Below are 12537 nucleotides of genomic sequence, written 5' to 3' on the forward strand. Positions count from 1 at the left end.
CTATTACGAACCTTATTTAAGTACGTCACCGAGGCACTCAATGTAACTTATAAAAATTATTGTAAAAAAATTATAGTAAAAAATCATTATTAAAAACAAGCTTTTATATAAATGTTATAAAAAAGTCAATTTTTGTTTTATACTTTGAAGAGATAAACGCTTGTCGCGAGATTTACTTTAGTCAAGATCAACTTACATAATTATTGTATTATCTTATCTACATACGTAAATCCCGCGACAAGCTTCTATCTCTACAACGTATAAAACAAAGTTTGATTCAATTTCAAGTTATTTTTGTTCTTTTTAGAGCATTTAAATAAAAGCTTGTTTTTAAATTGTTTCTTTACTGAAAAATATTAATATATTTTTTTATTTTTAATTTATTAAAATTCAGTTGCAAGGGTCGATCCGAACAAATCGACTCCAAAATTATAATCCGCGATTAAAAACTCCAGAATAACAAAATTTCCAATCGATTGGATCAACTAAATTTTTGTTGTACACTATCTTGATTTTTTTAGCGGCAAAAATTAAGTCTTGTAGGTCCCTATAATACTTATTCGTTCGAGGACCAGCAACCAATTACTAATCAATACCGAGTCATGACTATAAAACCGGTATGGCGGCCATCTTATTTTTATATAAAATAATGAAATGTATTATGATAAGTAAAATACCGTTCACGCAAATTACCCAGTCTTTTACAACATGAAATAAATGGTTTAAAAGTGTTATAGTAAATATGCCAACATGGAACATAATATTAAAATGGCTTTGACTGTATTTTTCAATTATTCTATCCAAAACTGTTAAATGTCATACAAATTGTGCCAAAATATAACACTAAGTTGTTGTGGCTTGGCACAAATTCCAAAAATCTGGCGCTGTATTTATTTATTCATCGAACAAATGATCTTAATACTTGCATTATTTTAACCTTTTTGTATATCAGAGACATTCATAAGGATAAGATAATTGTACATAATACAACTTTACAAGTAAGTTTAGTAAGTTATAAAGATTAAACTGAATATCATATCATTATATTAACTTTTTCGCCAAAGAGTATGTATATTAATATATGTAAATTTAAAACCATAAGCGCCACGAAACTGATTAAAAATATTTTAAACATAGATTGCTAAGGGAGGTATGCGGCACGTTACGAGTAGGACATGATACAGACAATGCCAAGTGCGTCTGGGTTTACTCCCGGGCGCCACAAATATGCGTGCAATGTAAATTTGATACCCGGAGTGACGCGTTGTGGTCGGACACTGGCTTTCATCTATTCGAGTTATGCCACCAATCTCAGAGGGGATGTTTTGACAAATTACTCGGGTCATACGGTTGCATATTGGATATTACTTGTTTTTGATTATGTTGCTATATTAATTTACTAGCTATTTATTTAATTACATGAATGAAATGAATTTCAACAAGTTTGTAACTTGATTTTAAGAAATACACTCACAATGTTAATTGCAAAAACAAACGAATAAAATGTTTGCTTTTGAAAATAATAAATAATTCTTTCTCTAAAATAATCTTCAATCCTTCATTAATATGACATACCAATTTCAAGAGTATTAATTTATCAAATGAAAAATAAGTAGCTCTGTTCTCCCTCGAGAGAAAATTTTGTGAGAAGCTTGAGGGCTTAAAGTACTTTTGGTTAAAGATTGCATTATGTTGAAGGTCACTTCTTCATCGCTTCGCAATCCCTCGAGGCTCGGTAGGTGAGAAGGCGTGTGACCGAATGCCCGTTTTTGAGATACGTGATGCTTTTGTTAAGCGCTCCCTGGTTTCGGCTCGGTGTCTGCAGGCTACATCGATAGTGCAATTACGTTCCATCGATATTTTCATTCGGTATTATATTCGAAACTTCTACCGGAGTTTCTAGTTCGTTTGTTTACTTCAATATAACTATATATTTATAGAGAAATTATGCTATTATTATTGTAAATTCGGGTGTGATTCCAAGTTTGGAAACTACTTTGACTTCTAGTTAGAAGATTTCTATAATTTTTTGAGTGTACATAATACGACCAATATTTATTACGCTGTACTCCAACCCAATCAATTGTAAAGCAGATTCCTACCATTATGTTTTTAGTAGTCTAAACAAAAATTACAAATGAAAATTCTGTCACTAGAAACTAATCCCCTTTTGTCCAATATTGTGAATTATTAACCGAGCTTCCCGGTACCAAAAGAGGCTTGTTTCCGCCAAAGAGCATTCATTCAGGCTTACAATGGACATCAATTCGTAGGGTTCTGTCATTTTTGTTAGTATTTTGCTCGTCCTGACCATTTTAATTGGTAAAGTTTTATCTGAAGCATTATTTTATGAGGATAAAAACTTATGGTATCTTATTTTCTTACTAATATAATAAATATCAAAGTTTTTGTAAATTTTTGTATGTTTGTTAGAAGTAAACGCAGAAATAACCAAACAGATGAGATATAGTTTGGTACACAGGATAATTTTATCTCATGTGAAGTAATGGAATTGTTAATCTGTAATTTGTTAAATATATGACTCTGGCATTGTACAGTGTTTTAGGAACTTTTGTAGCGGGAAAGCCTTCTCACGAAGGCGAAGTAGCGAGCGAAACCTAGTCCAATATAACATCTATGTAGTAATCTAAGATCTTTAAACAAATATTCAATGGAAACCGAAACATTGTGTAAAATGTGTTGGCACAGTGCGAGCCAAAAAGCTGCTTCCAGTGAGGATTTACCATATTAAGAAGTAAGTTCAATGGTGAGTAGAGCCGCATGTATTTATTCTTTTTCATTTGTTTATTATATACCTTAATGCCTAATATTTTTCGACTACCTTACGATCCACAATTAATTTCACTAAATTAATACCTTTATGACCCTGCAATCAGAATTTACTTTGATAAAATAATGATTTTGCTCTTTCACTGCAATTTAGTTTCATTTATCTATAAGAAAAAAAAACTTTTTTATAAGCATACTCTAATCTAAGAAGAAAATAATTTTAGGTTTGATATTATGTCCACGTTTTGAATTTTCTTGTTATACAGATAAGATTAAATTTGTATCATAGTCAACTCACAGAGAGACTTCACTTGATAGTCTGTCCCAAACCCTAGAGTATTTTTATAAAATCGGAAGCGAGGAAAGAGATCTCGGTCCGCTGTAACAAAGAGCAGGCACTGCAAGCCGACGCTGCGGAAGCGAGCAAGGATGCCTGCGTTTTGTTACGCAAGGGCGCAGCCGCTGCACTGTTGCCGTCCTATCATAAAGTCTATCGAAAGACTTAAGGGTATAACAAATGACTTTAAAAATGGAAATTAAAGTCATTTTTTTTAGATCACGTTACCATGTCACGTTATCACAACATGAAAAAAATTAACGTCGTTGGATTTGAGACTATATCAGATAGATAGGCAAGAACGTTATTATTGGAACATTAATAAATACATAACTTTTTAAAAGAAAAATTTAGTTCCTGAATAACTTTCTATTCGTTTTTGTAGATTAATTGACCTTGAATATCTTATTTTATCTTGAATCTGTTATTTTTAAAGGTATTTGGAGACGTTTTTCCTACAAAATATATGGAGAAGTAATTTTTGCAATTTCTAACCTCAAAAGAATTCGAATGTCTTACTGCTTAATCTTTAAATCGACCAAAGGATCGATTGCCATTAAAAAAAGTTTTTGTTTATGTTTCTTTATTATGTAGTATATAAGGTTATATTCCCGTGACACACGTAAATGTCAATGTAGCTGTCATGTTTGCCGGCAAACATTCAGATGCTTCAAGGGTTAAAAAAACCTATTTTACAAAGATTATCAAAAATACAACATCTGCATAGATCTTAATATCCATAAAAATTATGAACATTCCCTTAAGAAAGTATGCTTAAAAAATGTGCCCTGTATTTTAAGAAATTGAATTACGTAAAGCATTAAATTTGCTGTTCCAAAATATTGTCAAAACACTTATTTATAGAGTATTTAGTGGTAAACATTATAAATTATTATCTATTATTTATTAGTTACTGCTGGTTGCGCTGCGGCTTGCGGCTTTTATTTCATAAATCAGCTTCTTTGGGTCGTTCAGAGGTGACGTTGTAACCTGTGAAATAACTAGTTTTAGCAAAGACTATTTTTCATATATCGGTACAGTCTATTTTAAATACCCATAAAGACAGAATTGAGATGATTATATCCTCATGTATCAGAATTAAATTTTGATTTCTCAATATTGTAGAGGTAAGTATATTATGTATAAGTACTCGAAATTGAAAAATTACTACTTAATTGAGCTGTATCACAATAATGTAGCAAATAATGTATCTACAAAATATTATAATTATATTTTGATGATTTTTTGCTAACGGTCATCGACATGTGAAAGTTATAGGGAAAAAAAATAAAAATATGTAATAATAAAATAACAGATTGACAGTATAGTCAATATTCAAAAGAGCAAGCGAATTCTCATTCCCCATCTCTTTGTACATAATGTTATGTTAAATATTTTTACTCGACAGAATTCCTAACCATTTCGTATTTAGGTTTAGTAGAAGATGGCTCGTAGGTCGATCCCGGATTTTTACGATACGCTGAATTTACAATCGCCTACGAAAGCACACTGTCTCGAACAATCCCTTTGTTTGTTCTATTCAAATCCAATGCTAATGCGTTCACAGAATCAAAGCGGACGGATGTTCTTTGCATGGTGGAAAACGAAAATTTGAATGGATGAGATGAGAACTCGGAAACATTTTAAAAGAACTATCTTTTTATTAATTTAACACTCGCGTGTATTTATGAATGACTCTCATGTAATATATTTAGGTCATCCCATTGCTTTGTTTATGTGAATTTTGTGTAATATTGGACAAGTTGTTTGCCTCACAACAGTCGGTGTAGAAATTTATTGTTTAATTTAACTAATGTGAAATTAAAATATACGTTATGACTACTATACGCCGGATTTTATTTTATACTACACTAGGCGTTGCTTGCCGCTTTGCCTGCATGAAAGGTTTTTTTCACTACGGAATTTTTAAATCACTGTACAACGCCAGCGCCATCTATTCAAAAATTCTGATGAAAAAACTCCATGGAAGCAAATTGCCGGGATAAAAAGTAGCCTATATGTCAATCCAAGACATCTATCACTGTCTATTTGTATGCTAAATATTCAAATCCGATCATCATTTCTGTGTTTAGGTACTTCTAAAAAACATTCAAACATTTTCATAAACTTCCACATTTATAACATTATTCAATACCCACAATCTCTAAAACATCTAACCTAAATTATACCTTTTCTTAATATAATAAATAAAAAACACAATGTAATAATTCTTTCTTGTTTCATTCAAAGTGTGCAATTAAAACTAAAAACACGCACGACACAAGTTTGCCCAATAATGACATTGTTAGGTGAAGCGGAGTTGGGCAATTGTAGCAACCGCATTAGTACCGCGGTAATGGCAGTAGCTGTTCCGAAAAGTTGGTAACTTGCGGAATCTATCGGCGGACACACCACTTCTTTATGGGCCACCATTATCATCGCTTCTGCGTTCTCCGATAAAACGTGTTCGTCCCACTTTTAACGGCCATTTTCAGAAAGTTTAAAGAGCCTATAAAATTGTTATATTAAATTTTTTCTCCGCCCTGACGAAAACTGTTTGTTGCGCTATTGTGACAGATTAACCTACCTGCCAAAACTTTATGATTTAGATATGAAGTTAATGTTATAGTGACCACTGTTCGCGCTAAACTGTTCATAAATAAAACTGAAACCGCTAACTTTCCACTTAAGTTCTTCAAAGTGTTGGCTTCCTGTTTTTAAAACTGTGTTGCTTTTTTACTTGGACTAAGCGCTTAGAGTTGTAAGTTCAAAACAGCTTTTAACACTCTTAGACGAAGTTTCGAGCCTCTTTTTGTATCGTTTTTGCACCAGCATCTTGAATATTCGTACAATAATTACTATGTTAGGCATGATTAAACATATTGAATACGATCAATGACAACATTAATCAAAAATAATGAGAATAATAGCGTGAAGATTTTGTGACTAACTCTGTTTTTTCTTTTTACTTGTTCGTTATTATAACTGAATATACATACAAAAGTGTCATGGTGCAACACATAATATTATAATGTATAGGTCACTATAGTGAGGTTTGAGTTTCGCATCATATGTAGATAGGGGTATCATACCACCAATTCAACAGTTCTTTGTTCAACTATCCCGCGATTGTCTCTTATATTCCGCTTAAGAAAAACAAGAGAATGATTAATAATAACACAGCCTCTCCAAAACGCGTAGAATAGATAGACGTTACCGATATTCCATAATCATTCTGTTATTCATAAAACATTATACTGCAAAGACATTGTGCTATTGATATACTTAAACAATATTTTTATAACTCATTTTATTTCAAATAAAAAACCACTGAGCATACGCTAAGTTAATCCAAGTCAAAGTAAGTTAATTCCACAACATTCAGTGACTTTAAGACAGCAGAAAAACAGACGTCTCAAAAATAAAACAATAAAGGGGAGAGTACAAGATATGCATCGCTTGAGGTCGTTGGGCGGAACGGTAAGATGTCTAAAGAGACGCAGCCCCTTTCCAAATGACAGGCTAGGTGAGCTCGACTCACAGGTTTATTACCTCCAATCTGTTCCTTTGCATTTAGGTTTGTCTGTAGAGTTAATAGAATTAGCTTAATTATTGTTCTAATTTATTTTCCTTAAAATTCGTAATACATACGAGCACGCTTTTTTTCTTTTCATAGGTAGGCAGAGGTGTAATACATCTACATTAATATGTGAAGTCCCGTGTAATAGCGGGCGAGTCTACGGTCAAATACCGGACACAATTATGAACTGCGGGTTGATGCAGTACAGAATAACTCACTTTTCTCAATCTGGGATTTGAACCCGAAGTAGTCGTAACACGTGCGCAATGTAACTACGGTACCGACTTACTATTGTAGTAGTCTAAAGCCGAAGTTACACAAGAAGAGTTTCCCGAACGCGAGCGGCGAAAAATCGTAAACGATTATCCTATGCGAGAACTTTCCTTGCGAACCTCTCCTGGGGTTAGAAGACGTTCTTTTAAAATGCTGTAAATAACTTCAAATTCACTAAATAAAATGCATAATATTGGTCAGTAATCTCATTATCAGTTTAAGATAATATTATAGAATTGTTAATTAAATACGCATATTAAAGACTTCTTGCATTACGTGACAACATACAACAATAATAAGAATTATCACTTTTTTATATTAATTATACAATAATGTTGTTTCAGTTTTATCAAATAAAAATATAGATATTGAAAGGCCATTTCTTAATAAAGTTTAAAAGAACATCGAAGGCGCGATTTCCGCCGCGACGCCGACCAATTGAGCTCGAACACGTTTATGCATTTCGTTCCTTTTTTATTTTTATTCATCGTCGAGGAAATGGAGATTCTTTAGTTTTTCTAATTGAAGTAAAAAAATCAATTCAATACGGAAGCTTTTTGAACAGTTAACAGCTGCAATTCAAACAGTTTTTAAAAATAAAAGTTTTTATTATGACTTTTCGTAATAAACTGCAGGTCTATGCTCAAAAACGTGATCTGGAAGTCTAGGAAAGTAAAATAATTTTAATGTTACAGACAATGTTTTTGACACATCGTATTTACCATGAGTTTGAGTCCCGAGTTGAGAAACCAAGAGTCAATTCGGTATAAACACGTATCTTGCTCGTGATGTGAATGTGTGCCCAATATAGCAATGGTTTGCTTCTCTTTTACCTTTGAAATGGAAAAGAACTTGAAATTGTAATTTAATGAAAGTCATAACCATATAAGGTTTTAAAATTTGCTCACAAAAATTAATAGCGTAGTGTTCCTGATAGTCAGACGTCTGTTAATAAACATGAATTAACGATTTCTGCTCGCGTTACGTTTTTCATTCAAACATGCTTTCTTCATTCACAGTAGTTATTAAAAAAAACTTGCTCGGGGTAAGGATTTTTTCATCTATGAATGAACTCTGGATGAATACCCAATTAACACAGTCAAGTCACATTTAATAGTAAATGTTTCTTTAGAAACCTACGTGGTTGAAAATTAATTTAGTACCTTTAGAAAACACAGTTGTTTGTGTATCATCATGAAATATCATGGTGAATGCGGTCATACTAAGCGTTTAACCCCATTAATGAAACACTATATCTTCACCCCCATGTCCTCAAATGGCTGAGAGAGATGTATTGATCTATGTACATTTAAATCATTAGGAAATAGCACCCTAACTTATGGCCATTTGGACTTCATGTACCAATGAAAAAAAATTATACGGCCACATCAAAATAACCCCATCGCACCTGATAGTAAGCTGAGTTTTTAACCGACTTCAAAAAAGGAGGAGGTTTAATATTTATTAGGCATCGACTCTAAAATTGGTTAACTGTATTTAGGAAATGTTAAATTATTTTTTGGTTTTTAGTTGTTTTTGGAAACCATATAATTTTTTATTAAATAGTTTTTTTCATAATAAAATGTCAGTCAATACTGTAAGATATTTTGCTCTATAGTTTGTCCCTAAGTGAGCAAATCTCAATAGATATACTTTCATTACGGTATATGTCAATTATGCACTTACATGGCAGACAATGAGCAAAGCCTATCACATGAATCTGTTGGGCCCACCTGACGCTCGGATGTGACATGCGGATTCCCTTTGTGTATCCGGCTTCGGTCGCTCTACCTCCAAAGAGCATTATACTCAACAGACAATCAGATGACGTTTACTAGCTCCACCACGGTATTGATTAATTGAAATAACACGCATATTAAACTGACCTTTGTGCTGGTGATTTACGTGGCTGAGCAGATTTTTATTTATCTAAATAATGCTTTTGAAATAATAGACAATAAATTGTTATCGCGATTGATTTATATTTCAAGAAAATTGGTGGAGGAATTTTTATCTGATTTTTCTATTGTTGAGTAATTTGGTTACACTATGTAACCAAATTGCTTTTCAAAGATTTTAAATAATATGCTGCCGGAGTGAACAGATAATATATTAACCTGCAGTTGAAAAAACCAACTCATTCTCCAAGACGTTTTTGAAACAATTGTAAATAATCCTATTAATTCGTGAAAAAATAATTGTACCTCTTTTTAAGTTGTGCGCACGAAGGAGTATATTTGGCACAAAAGCAGAGGAGTACTGAAAAATAAAATTTATGTATTTCAAATATATTAAATTCGTATGTCGAATGTCGACTACTAGACAGACAATCACTAGTACCAATTTTTGTATTAAGTTACTAGCTTATGAAAGTACTTTCTCGGAATAAAGATACCTCTACGGAAAAGGGTATTTATTTCTATTGGATTTTGTACATTGTTCTATATAAAAAAAAAATAATACACAGAAGTGTTCTGTGAAAACTGAGTAAATATTGGAATACTACAGTAATACATGTTTAAAATTTTGCAGTATACAGGAGATGCCGCAGAATAATTGTTTCAACTCTTTTTTTCGCATGCTTCGTAATTCTTGACGACGTCACATGCGCGTATTGCACTTTTTTCTTGTTTTTTGACACACTACCTCAACCGAAATTCAAATTCTTAAAATTGTTGATTTTTTACTGGATTTTAATCACTATTTCTGTGTTAGAACATTTGATAAAAGTAAAGGACAAAAATCAATCAAATTCCCAATGCAGCTTATATTTAGATTCAGAGCTTGGTCTATCTTGGTCCTTATTTCAAATTCATTGATCAGTTTACGCAATAACTTCGAAGTTATCAAAGTATAAAATTTACGGATTTTTACTTTGATGTTTATATTATTAGGATTTAGAATACCGAATCAAAGTTTTAGATTTATTACTACACTTTTTATCACAATACTTAGTTTTGATGGAAGCAATTTAGAAATACATAAGTGGACTAGAAATGTATTCTTATAAAAATACTTATATAAAACTATACTTTAAAATAATTATAATAGGTACTATAAACTTAGAAGCTATAAACGAACTTGTAAGGAATCGCTGTCAGTGGCGCGAATATGTTTACACTTAGTTAATTAAAAGATTACACACGAATGGGTAATTAACAGCGGATTTGTTCTCTCATCTGTTACATAGCCTCATCGGGTTTAAGCCCTTGTAGCGAAGGTAATTTTACATGTAAGAGTTACCTACGTCACGTACTTCCACTTGGTAAATCTTCTTTATTCGATTACACAGCGCTTATTAACTTTTCGCCTACGATAACAAGGAATTTTTTAGCTGACATTGTGTTACTTATCTTCTTATATATTTTAAATTATTATATCATTAAAGGATACCAACAAATAACTGATGAACTCTTATTTAGCTTTAGGTAATAAAGTTTTACCGCTGTAAATTCCTTTATAATAGATACGTTCATCATGGATTTATCCTCAACACTGCTGGAAATTAGAATACATCAAAGGATATGAAATCGATAGCGCAAAGAGCCGGAAACATTCAATTGATCAGTGGTTAAAAAGGGCTTTAGGGGTTTTGTGGCATTTTAATTCAAAGTTGATTTGTTTTCCGTGATTTGTAATTAATTAATAATAAATGTTTTGTAATAACATATGATAAATGCCCGGCCTTCTATTTGTACGTGTCTGGGCGCTATGTAAATATTATTAGGGATATTCAGTAGTAAGGGATTCACCGATACCCGAGCACCTCCGACGCCACCCCGCGCCCCCGGCCACGGGGGGTCCGCGGGCTGCTCCAGGGCCGGGGCACTATACTATTCGCGAATTAATTTGATATCAACCGCGAATTAAATTGATATCAACCGCGAATTAAATTGATATCAACCGCGAATTAAAATTATACCGACCGCGAATTAAAATGATATCTACCGCGAATTAAAATAATAGCGACCGCGAATTAAAATGATAGCACCCGCGAATTAAAATTATACCGCCCGCGAATTTCATTGTTATCGGCCGCGACTTTCAATGATACCGTCGGCGGATTACTCTTGTACCGTCCGCATGTAACGTCGAAGTTAACCGTGGATTTCATTACCAACGTCCGCGGATTGCATTTATATCACCAGCGAATGGAGTGATGCATTAACTTTACTCATGCTCTACGGCTCATTTTCAAGCTTGGACCTGTTCCCTTTGTTTCGTTATGCTTTTGTCTTTCTACTTTCTATCAGTGATCCTTTCTTTTATTGAAAACGCTAAGGTCTTTGTATCGTATTTCTACTTAATAACCGTTTACAATTACTCAATACTGGCCCTTTACACATTATGGCCATTGTTTGTGAAAGATAAATCAATCAATTGTTTGTCATACATAATACATTACCCAAATTCTAGGTACAAAACCTTTGCATCCTCTCATTGTTCCCACGGGTGGTAACTATATTTTATCAATGATTTACTACTTCTCTATTATTTTTAACAATAGGTCTCGTCTCTATTATTCCCATTTCCAAATAATACGTATTCAATATAAAATTTATGGTGAAAGTTGGAAACATGTTGAGTCTTGTCTGTAATGAAACAATACTCACTCTCCATATAAAAGCCCGACTCAAAATCACATGGTATCGTATTCCACTCTGTGCTCTGTTCCAAGCGAGATCTCCAGTTAAGTGTAATAGTGAAGTGTTAAAATAGTGAAACTGTTATAAAATGAATGTAAGTACCTTTTTATACTTTGACCTAACGTTGTTATAACCAACCAGATGTTTAATTAATTGTTTATTGTATGTGTTGTCCACGAGGTTAATACATTTTAGCTGACTTCGATCTCTTATTAATTTATCATTGTTATTAACTTGTACATTTATACTTAGCATACCTATACGTATTTATCACATACTACTTACTTAACCGATAACTAAAACATTTTTATTAATTTTATTACAGTTTCCTGAAAATACTTTCAAGAGTTATTATTACGCTGATGACAACGACGAACCTAGTGACGAAGAAGGGACGCTCGCAGCCAAAGTCAAAAAGGCGATCATAGCCAATAAAAGATCGAACGAATTTAACAACATCGATGACTTTTTCGAAAACCAAAGAAGAAAAGACAAATACGAAAAAGTCATCCAGTGTTGGTCGATCAACGAGTGGTGGCGGCATTTCATACATCAAATCTAATAGCGACGACGGCACACATGCATCACACCTGATTAAAATTGAAATTTACGACGTTAATAAAATAAAAAATATTGCAACGATCGAACAGTGGAAACACGCTGAAGTGCGACTTAAATATTACGCAGAAAGTGACTGTGATAAGAACTTGCAAACCGTAAAGGACACCATATACAATATTACTAAACAGTTGGCTAGTAAGGACGATTGTGTGAAATATACAATAGATACAGACAAATGAAAAACTGTCAGTGTGTAGTGCCAGTGCGTAAACTTTTATAACTTAATAACTTTGAAATGTTCTTCGTGTGAAAGAAATAATTGATTTCATTTAGATATTATGCTTTGTTCT

This window comes from Manduca sexta, chromosome 22 (assembly GCF_014839805.1).
Source record: "Manduca sexta isolate Smith_Timp_Sample1 chromosome 22, JHU_Msex_v1.0, whole genome shotgun sequence".
In the NCBI taxonomy this organism is placed as follows: domain Eukaryota; kingdom Metazoa; phylum Arthropoda; class Insecta; order Lepidoptera; family Sphingidae; genus Manduca; species Manduca sexta.